This window comes from Dendrobates tinctorius, unplaced genomic scaffold (assembly GCF_039654945.1).
Source record: "Dendrobates tinctorius isolate UK_male_01 unplaced genomic scaffold, ASM3965494v1 ptg000296l, whole genome shotgun sequence".
Lineage (NCBI taxonomy): Eukaryota > Metazoa > Chordata > Amphibia > Anura > Dendrobatidae > Dendrobates > Dendrobates tinctorius.
In genome coordinates, this window is record NW_027361963.1 from 3,346,954 (window position 1) to 3,357,480 (window position 10,527).

At 47.6% G+C, this 10,527-nt stretch overlaps 1 protein-coding gene across 2 annotated transcripts in view; it reads right to left on the bottom strand.

The window, feature by feature from the left end:
* The window catches only part of LOC141073068 (uncharacterized), a 258,205-nt gene extending 255,765 nt beyond the window's left edge, over positions 1-2,440 (bottom strand). For both annotated transcript variants that reach the window (XM_073560393.1, XM_073560394.1), the window contains exon 1: positions 2,323-2,440. The gene's annotated coding sequence lies outside the window, so the exon portion shown is untranslated. The remainder of the gene's footprint in view (positions 1-2,322) is intronic.
* Between the last annotated feature and the right edge of the window lie 8,087 nt (positions 2,441-10,527).

Sequence of the window (10,527 nt, forward strand, 5' to 3'; positions counted from 1 at the left end):
GTTAATGTGCAATTTGTCCTGAGTACACTGATACCTGATATGTGGGGGGGGGGAACGACTGTTTCGGCGCATGGCAGAGCTCAGGATGGAAGGAGCGCCGTTTGACTTTTTCATTGCAAAATTGGCTGGAATTGAGATCGGACGCCATATCGCGTTTGGAGAGCCCGTGGTGTGCATAAACAGTGGAAACCCCCACAAGTGGCCCCATTTTGGAAACTAGACCCCCCAAGGAACTTATCTAGATATGTGGTGAGAACTTTGAACCCACAAGGGCTTCACAGAAGTCTATAACGTACAGCGGTACAATTAAAATATCATAATTTTTCCATAAAAATGATCTTTTCACCCCCAATTTTTATTTTCCCAAGGGTAACAGGACCCTAAAAGTTATTGTGCAATTTGTCCTGAGTGCACAGATACCCGACATATGGGGGTAAACCACTATTTGGGAGCATGGCAGAGCTCGGAAGGGAAGCAGAGCCATTTGACGTTTTTGGCTTGAATTGAGATCAGACACCATGTCGTGATCGGAAAACCCCTGATGTACCAAAACAGTGGAAACCCCCCACAAATCGTGTTTGATCGCGGTGTGCAAGGGGTTAACGTGTCGGGGGCGGTCAAGGACAAAAACAGCCCAAATAATCATGTGATCTTGGGTAATTGGGGTTATCCATCCAGGACCTTTGTATTTTTTTCTTAATGGGCTAAAAATTCACAGAGAAGTAGTGAACTACCTGCCTGTTCTGCCCGGTGCCGATTTGTGGTCACAGACGCTCCTGCCGGTCATTCTGCTTCACCTGACCTCACTGCTGAGAGAGGGGAGGGTAATGCTTCTCATGATCTCTGCAGATATGCAGGACAAGAAGTCAGCGACTCTCTAATTCCTCCCAGTAACCAAAAGCTCAATATTGTTACAGATCTTTTATCTAAGGCCGAGGTCACACATGAGAGAAACTCGGAGGAGTCTCACATCCTAATACCCGGCACTCAGGAGCGGAGCGTGCGGCTGCACAGAAAGACACGGGGGCCGCGCGCACAGAAAGACACGGGGCCGCGCGCACAGAGAGACACGGGGCCGCGCGCACAGAGAGACACGGGGCCGCGCGCACAGAGAGACACGGGGCCGCGCGCACAGAGAGACACGGGGCCGCGCGCACAGAGAGACACGGGGCCGCGCGCACAGAGAGACACGGGGCCCGCGCACAGAAAGACACGGGGCCGCGCACAGAAAGACACAGGGCCGCGCACAGAAAGACACAGGGCCGCGCACAGAAAGACACGGGGCCAGCGCACAGAAAGACACGGGGCCGCGCGCTCCGCTCCTGAGTGCCGGGTGTTAAGATGTGAGACTCGTCCAAGTTTCTCCCCTGTGTGACCCCGGCCTCATAGAGCGGAGCTGTGATGGATTGTGCGGCTTATTACCATGTTTGCATTAATACTTTAATTCATTACTTGTAAATAAGTTTATTTTTTTCTCTTTATAATTATTGTTTATGAAACAGCAATCAGCAGCGCTAAATGGGTGTGGTCAGGGTCGGACTGGCCCGTAGGGTAACAGGGGAGTCCCCCGGTGGGCCCCGCTGCAGATCTGGTGTCCCATCCCCACTCTATGGACAGGACTTGGCAGAACGCCGCATCTCCTCATCATTCACCAAACTCTACAGCTCATTATTAAATGGAGACAGAGGGAATTTGTGAGCGAGGGGAGTGTAACATCTGTATGCAGGAGAAAAGTGAAAGCCCCCAAAGTCATCGCTACTGGTGGGCCCATGGCACCGAACTGCGACACTGGTCAGGAGCGTGGTCTAAAGTCTGCCGCTGCGCACGGCACAACCTACACCTCCAGAGGCGGACGTTCACCGTGGTAACTCCACCTCCAGCGGGGGACGGTCACCGTGGTAACTCCACCTCCAGCGGGGGACGGTCACCGTGGTAACTCCACCTCCAGCGGGGGACAGTCACCGTGGTAACTCCACCTCCAGCGGGGGACGGTCACCGTGGTAACTCCACCTCCGGCGGAGGACGGTCACCGGGGTAACTACACCTCCAGCAGGGGACGGTCACCGTGGTAACTCCACCTCCGGCGGGGGACGGTCACCGGGGTAACTACACCTCCAGTGGGGGACGGTCACCATGGTAACTCCACCTCCAGCGGGGGCCGTGAGGTGAGGAGGAGACGCTGCACATCCCCCATACAATGCTGCCCGTCCCCAACACTGAGGAGCCGCAGTCACATGGAGCAGGAGCCTCCACAGGAACAGCTCTGATCTCCCCCCACACTCTCCTCTCACAGATTCACCACAAACCCTCCTGTCATCTCACCGGAATGGCGGGAACCGGAAATCTGCTGCTGGCTGACCCCAGAGAACACGAGCTGCGCACACCCGGGACGGAGCGGCTGCACTGAGCGCGGGAGGACCTGTGGTGACGTCACCGTCATGTGACTAGGGGGCGGGGCTCAGGAGAGATGTGGTGAAGGACCTGTGGTGACGTCACCGTCATGTGACTAGGGGGCGGGGCTCAGGAGAGAAGTGGTGAAGGGCCTGTGGTGACGTCATGCCCATGTGACCCGATCACGTGCGGTGAAGGGGCGGGGCCTGTGTCTCCTCTGCTGCAGTCCGCGCTGGGCTCCGCTTCTCCCTCAGTGGCGGCCGCTCCGCAGTTCCTCCTGTAGCTGCACATAGACTCTGCAGGGGGCGCTGCTTGTGGGTCTATGTGGGGGCGCTGTGTTTTGCGTGGGGCTGCTGTTACATGGCGCTGCCCCGGGAGTGTGCGGGGTTCCCTGTGGGCGCTGTATAGTGAGGGCTTCCGCTCTGTCCCTCCTCAGCGCTGACTGCTGTGTGTAGAGAGGGCTGCAGGATCCCCCCTGGCCACCAGGAGGCGCCACATTCCCGGCTCTCTCTCACACTGCGCGGCTCCTCCTTGTCTCCATAAGGCCGGGGTCACATTGCGTCCCCCATACAGGTCTGTGCACAGCGAGCGCCTCCGCTCACTAGACCCGGCGCCCCCTCAGACGCGGCAGACCGCCTGTCATGGAGGAAGGCGTGTGAGGGGTCGGGCTCCGGCACAGGAGGAATCCCCGGCCTCGCCTTCTGTGCTCTCCCCTTCAGTGCCGGCCGCAGAGGAGGCTGCTCAGCAGAGGCCTCGCTCCCGGCGTCTTGCTCAGGCGAGTGCGGGCAGGTTGGCTGCTGCTGCCACCTCTGCTCCAGCTTTAGCAATCCGCACTAGCAGCAGCTCCAGAGGATAAGTCCGTTTTGCAGCCTACTGAGCATGCCCGAGGGACGTCCTCTCATTGGAGGTCGGAGGTCACATGCTCAGGTCCTCAAGCAGCTCGGATTGGACCATCAGGAAGGTCCCGGAAGGACGCTGCTATGAAAGGTTCACATGGCGGCTCGGCCCTGCGCTAATATAGACGCTGATGGCTAGTTGTGTGTGTGATGACGGATGTGTGAGACTGAAGACTGACTCATGATGACTCCCCTAGCCTCGGCTGTGTAGGAGTTAGGGAGAGAGTCAGCAGTGGTATAATCTATGTGTTAGACGTCAGATTCCTGCAGCTGCACAGCAGGAATCCAGAGCCATACATCCAGCGGTCTCTCATTCCTTTCCGACCGCTCAGGGACCTGCACAGCAATCTCGGCGATCCAGGCGCCCTGCTCAGACCAGCTCTCTGGGTCTGGATGTTGCTGCCACCTCTGGACCAGCAATGGTAGTGCAACTTGCTTTGCAGGAAACCACTCCAGAGGCTAAGTCCTCTCGCCGTGCTACTGGGCATGCCCACGAGACGATCTCCCAGTGGAGATTGGGGGTCACGTGCTCAGGTCCTTGTCCTGATCTGATTGGCCCATCCCAGAGGCCTGGAAGGTCCCGGAGGGCATGGCTATAACAGGCCTGCATGGCCGCTCGGTCATGCGCTAGTATAGACTATACTTGCTATGTGTGAATGGTGACGGATGTATGATTCTGGTGACTGACTCATTATAAAACCCCTTCCCTCTGATATTACGCATGTGGTTAGGGAATTACAGTTATAGTCAGCGGCAAGCCATACGCCACGGTGCATACCGCACCGCTACACTAGCGTCCGATACTGTGATGCCTCACGGCACTGTCGTACAGCGGCAGTAGTTACCGCCGCGCTGCAGTTAGCAGCACTTACTGGCGTCTGCAGTAGCGACACCATGGTAGGTCAATACGGTCACCAACCTCTGCCTTGGGCCGTGTGCTGTGACCATATAACGTGTGTGCACGCCAGCTGAGACCTGTGAAGCTAACAAGCTCAGCAGTTATGCTTTACTTATACCAAAGCGCCTCTGTGAGATTAACAGAGTCCGCTCTGTGCACCTCCGGTGACGTTTAACCCGAGCGCAGTATACCGCCATATAGCGAGTCCGCCATTATTCAGCAGCGGTTGTTACACCTACTGCACGGTGGACCCCGGGTGGCGAACGCACTTCCTCTTATTTATATTTAGTGCGTTCCGCCGTCCCTAACATTATACAAGCGCCAGAGTCTGGCTAGTAATGGCGGACCTGCAGCAGCTGCAGCGGTACATTCAGCAGCTGGAGAGCAGGTTGGCGGCTATCGAGAGCTCCACCTCAGCTGCGAATGCTATGGTAGCCGCTGCTCAGGCAGTCGCAGAGGCTGTCTCACGCGTGCTCACACTCACGCCTATGCCGACAATATCTCACCTCCCGCTCCCCGACAAGTTTTCGGGTGACAGCGCCACCTGTAATAATAATAATAAATTTTATATTTCTATGGCGCCGACATATTCCGCAGCACTTTACATTTCAGAGGGGATTTGTACAGACAATAGACATTACAGCATAACAATAATCACATAGATTATAACAGATACCAAGAGGAATGAGGGCCCTGCTCGCAAGCTTACAGTCTATGAGGAAAGAGATAGACACGAGAGGTGGGTGGTAACAGTTGCCCTGATTGTATGGACCAGCCATAATGTTAAGTGTGTGACAGTACAGACACAGAGGGCTAATGGATGCATAAAGCATGTGGGAACATGATGCGGGGAATCTGGTTATGGTAAAGCTTTTGGCTGTGCCACACAGGGATAGATTAGGTTAATGTGTTGAGGCGGTAGGCCAGTCTGAATAAATGTGTTTTCAGGGCACGCTTAAAATTGTGGGGATTGGGGACTAATCATATTGACCTGGGAAGTGCATTCCAAAGAATTGGCGCAGCACGTGTAAAGTCTTGGAGATGGGAGTGGGAGGTTCTCACTATTGAGGATGCTAACCTCAGGTCATCAGCAGAACGGAGGGCGCGGGTAGGGTGGTATACTGAAACAAGGGAGGAGATGTAGGGTGGTGCTGAGCCATGGAGGGCTTTGTGGGTGAGGGTAATAAGTTTATACTGAATTCTGGAGTGGATGGGTAGCCAGTGTAAGGACTGGCACAAGGTAGAGGCATCGGTGTAACGATTGGTGAGGAATATGATACTGGATGCAGCATTCATGACAGATTGGAGAGGGGAGAGTTTGAATCATAGAATCGTAGAGTTGGAAGGGACCTCCTGGGCCATCTGGTCCAACCCCCTGCTCAAAGCAGGATTCGCTAAATCATCCCAGTCAGATGTCTGTCCAGCCTCTGTTTGAAGACTTCCATTGAAGGAGAACTCACCACTTCTCGTGGCAGCCTGTTCCACTCATTGATCACTCTAACTGTCAAAAAGTTTTTTCTAATATCTAATCTGTCTCTTCCCATTCAGTTTCATCCCATTGCTTCTAGTCTTTCCTTGTGCAAATGAGAATAAAGTTGATCCTTCTACAATGTGACAGCCCTTTAGATATTTGTAGACAGCTATTAAGTCTCCTCTCAGTCTTCTCTTTTGCAAACTAAACATTCCCAAATCCTGCAACCTTTCCTCATAAGACAGGGTTTGCAGACCGGTCACCATTCTGGTCGCTCTTTTCTGAACTTGCTCCAGTTTGTTGATGTCTTTTTTAAAATGTGGTGCCCAAAACTGGACACAATATTCCAGATGAGGTCTGACCAAAGAGGAGTAGAGGGAAATAATGACTTCACGTGATCTAGACTGTATGCTTCTGTTAATACATCCTAGAATTGCATTTGCCTTTTTTGCTGCTGCATCACACTGTTGACTCATATTCAGTCTGTGATCTATTAGTATACCCAAGTCTTTTTCACATGTGCTGTTGCTTAGGCCTATTCCTCCCATTCTGTATATGCTTTTTCCATTTTTATTGCCCAGATGTAGTACTTTGCATTTCTCCCTGTTAAAAACCATTCTGTTAGTTGCTGCCCACTTCTCCAGTTTATTTAAATCTTTTTGAATCCTCTCTCTCTCTTCTCTAGTATTAGCTATCCCTCCTAGCTTTGTGTCATCAGCAAATTTAATCAGTTTACCCTCAATTCCTTCATCTAAATAATTGATAAAGATGTTGAACAATACAGGGCCCAGGACAGAGCCCTGTGGTACCCCACTTGAGACATTCTTCCAACTGGATGTGCAGCCATTTATGACCACTCTTTGGGTCCGATCACTAAGCCAGTTATGAATCCACCTAACAGTTGCCTTGTCCATTCCATACTTAGTCATTTTTTCAATAAGGATTGTATGAGAGACTTTGTCAAATGCTTTGCTGAAGTCAAGATATACTATATCTACAGCATTTCCTTGATCCACCCAATCAGTGATACCGTCATAGAAGGAAATTAAGTTAGTCTGACATGACTTATTAGTTACAAACCCATGCTGACTCTGTTTAATCACTTCATTCTTATCCAGGTACTGACATACATGTTGTTTAATAATTTGTTCAAAGATCTTTCCTGGTATAGAAGTCAGACTCACCGGCCTATAGTTGCCTGGGTCCACCTTCTTCCCCTTTTTGAAGATAGGAACAACATTTGCTCTTCTCCAGTCTTCTGGCACTTCTCCTGTTCTCCAAGAATTTTCAAAGATTATGGAGAGGGGTTCAAAAATTTCTTCTGCTATCTCCTTCAGTACTCTGGGGTGTAATTCATCTGGACCTGGAGACTTGAATTCATTTAGGTTAGTTAAGTGTTTCCTCACTATCTTTCTGTTTATAGATATCCTGGATTCTTCTATTCCCTTAATAGGACAGTGAAGAACAGTTGATGTTACATTTCCTTTCTGAGAGAAAACAGATGCAAAATAGGAATTTAAAAGTTCAGCCTTCTCAACATCCTGTCTTACCATTTCATCATTTTCATCCTGTAAAAATCCTATAGCATCTTTGACTTTTCTTTTACTTTTGACATATCCCCAAAATCCTTTATTATTGCTTTTGACATCTCTTGCAAGCCTCAATTCATTTTCAGCTTTAGCTAATCTGATTTGTGCCCTGCAGGTTCTGCAGACAGCATTATATTCTTCTTTAGATATGCCTCCCTCTTTCCATTTTATAAACATTTTTTTCTTCCTTTTTAGCATGTGCTTAAGTTCTGTGTTCATCCATCCTGGTTTCCTTAAATGCTTCCTATTCTTCCCTCTTTTCGGAATTGTTAACAACTGTGCTTTGAGAATTTCATTTTTCAAGATTTCCCATCCTTCCTGGACATTTTTGTCTTTAAGGATATCCAGCCATTGGATCCCTCCAATTCTCTTTCTGAATCCCTTAAAATCTGCCTTTCTGAAATCTAACCTTGACGTCTGAGTCTTCACAGGTCTTCCGCCTCTAGTTATCCAAAATTCTTAAATAGCATGGTCGCTACCTCCTAGGGTCCCAGCCACTTTTACCTCCTCAACCATTTCCTCCCTGTTTATAAGGATTAGATCCAAGGTAGCAGTTCCCCTTGTTTTCTCCCTTACCTTTTGGAAGATAAAGTTGTCATCAAGAGAGGATAAGAATTTCCTTGACCTGTTAGTTTTGCCTGAGAGAGATTCCCAACAAATATCTGGATAGTTGAAATCTCCCATGACAACTATGTCATATTTTTTGGAGAACTTGGCCATTTGATGCATAAAGAGTTCATCCATATCTTCAGCTTGCACAGGCGGCCTGTAGTAAATGCCTACAATGGTGTCCTTTCCATTGTTCTGTCCTTGTCTTCTTACCCAAACAGTTTCCACAGAACTCCCAGTCTCTGAAGCTTCAATCTCTGTGCAGATATACGCATTTCTAACATACAATGTGACACCCCCTCCTCGTTTATCAAGTCTGTTTCTTGCAAATAAGTTGTATCCTTCTAGTCTTGTATTCCAATCATGTGTATTGTCCCACCAAGTTTCAGTGATTCCAATGACATCATATTTCTTTTCCTGTGTTAGTAGTTCCAATTCTCCTTGTTTGTTGCCCATGCTTTGTGCATTAGTATAGAAACACTTTAGTTTGTGATTGGTTTCGCTTTCTCCAATATTTTTGTTAATTAGATTCTTTTGTCTTTGTTCTTCCTTTCCACTTCTAATAGCAGAGTTCTCAATAGCATTTGTCAGGTGTATGGCTTTTTCTGGTCTTTTGCTTCCCTTCCCATGTTGTTCTAGTGTAAAGCTCTCCTTAAAAAGTGTAGCAAGGCGACTTCCAAATACATGCTTTCCAGTCTTCGTAAGGTGCACCCCATCTCTAGCAAGTAGTCCATCGTATAAGTAGTTCACTCCGTGATCCAGAAATCCAAATAGTTGCTGACGGCACCATCGACGTAGCCAGTTGTTCACCTGCAGAATCTTATTCCACCTCCTTGTTCCATGGCCATCCACTGGGAGGATGGAAGAGAAGACCACCTGCGCTCCCAGTTCTTTCACTTTCTTGCCTAAGTCTTCAAAGTCTCTGCAGATGGTTTCCAGGTCGTTTCTTGCGGTGTCATTTGTCCCCACATGTAGTAGCAGGAATGGGTAGTCATCTGTAGGTCTGAAGAGTCCTGATATACTGTCAGACACATCTTTAATTTTTGCACCTGGAAGACAGCACATTTCTTTTGAAGTTATATCCGGTCTGCAGATAGCGGCCTCTGTTCCTCCAAACAGGGAATCCCCCATGACCACCACTCTCCGTTTCTTCTTCACAACATTTTTCTTTCTCCATCTAGGAGGACTCTGAAGGCGTACAAGGTTGCTGTTTGTTGGCAAAGTCTTATCCTGATGTATTTCTTCATCGTTTTCCTGCGTGAGAGCCTGGTACTGGTTCCTGAGCAGTATGGGTGCTGACTGCCTCCTGATCCTCCTGCTTCTCTGGGTCACATGTCTCCATTCCTCTTTTTTTGACCAAGAAAGAACAGACAGAGGAGGATGTCTAAAGGATAATAGTAATATTATTTAAACCCCATGTAATTGAGGCTATACATTAGTATATATTTAAATACTCAAATTATTAATCATATAACAATAAATCCTAAAGAAATAGAGGCTCACAAAACGTCAGAAAATCATGCAAAAATTTATTCATCATGAAAAAGTGACAAAAAAGTTTTGATCATGGGTATGCACACACAAATAAGTAGGGAATAAGGGAAAGGGAAAGAGGAATAAGGGTGTGGAATAAACAGCATAATTTTACAACAGCAACCATTACAAAAAATATCAAAATAAGTAAGATGTAAGGTTTATGAGTATACGTTGCATGTATATGGATTATAAATATACCACACTCTTAACAGAGAAAAAAGAAAAAGAGGAACGCCTCCTGATGAAACCACAAGGAAGTGGTGAAACACGCGTCGAGGCTTAAGAGGGTCCCCTCCTGTCTCCTATCTCGTGACTGCACTGCAACATGTCCGAAGGTAATGAACCCTAGAGATCCTGCTGCTATCCTGCGCTTTTACCTCACTTGTATTTAGTTTATTTTTCACCTTACCGGACACAGTTGGTCTATTTCTAACTGATACAAAAAAACACAGTCTTTGCAACCTCAGCTGTTATGTCAGCTGTTATAGCAGTGCTGCCGTTTTATGGAGTTGAGGAGGCGTTACTCTTTTTCTTTTTTCTCTGTTAAGAGTGTGGTATATTTATAATCCATATACATGCAACGTATACTCATAAACCTTACATCTTACTTATTTTGATATTTTTTGTAATGGTTGCTGTTGTAAAATTATGCTGTTTATTCCACATCCTTATTCCTCTTTCCCTTTCCCTTATTCCCTACTTATTTGTGTGTGCATACCCATGATCAAAACTTTTTTGTCACTTTTTCATGATGAATACATTTTTGCATGATTTTCTGACGTTTTGTGAGCCTCTATTTCTTTAGGATTTATTGTTATATGATTAATAATTTGAGTATGTAAATATATACTAATGTATAGCCTCAATTACATGGGGTTTAAATAATATTACTATTATCCTTTAGACATCCTCCTCTGTCTGTTCTTTCTTGGTCAAATATATTGGTCTAGAGGTTTTTCCACCTGACTATGTGGATTGGTTTTTTGGTTTAAAATGTCTCCATTCCTCTGTTTCTTCAGGTGCACTTCGAATTTCTTCTCTTTCTGTAACATGAAGAGATAATTCTGCTCTGTCCAAGAACTCTTCACCTTCCTTAATGATCTTCAACGTAGCTAACCTCTCTTCGAGATTTTGCAA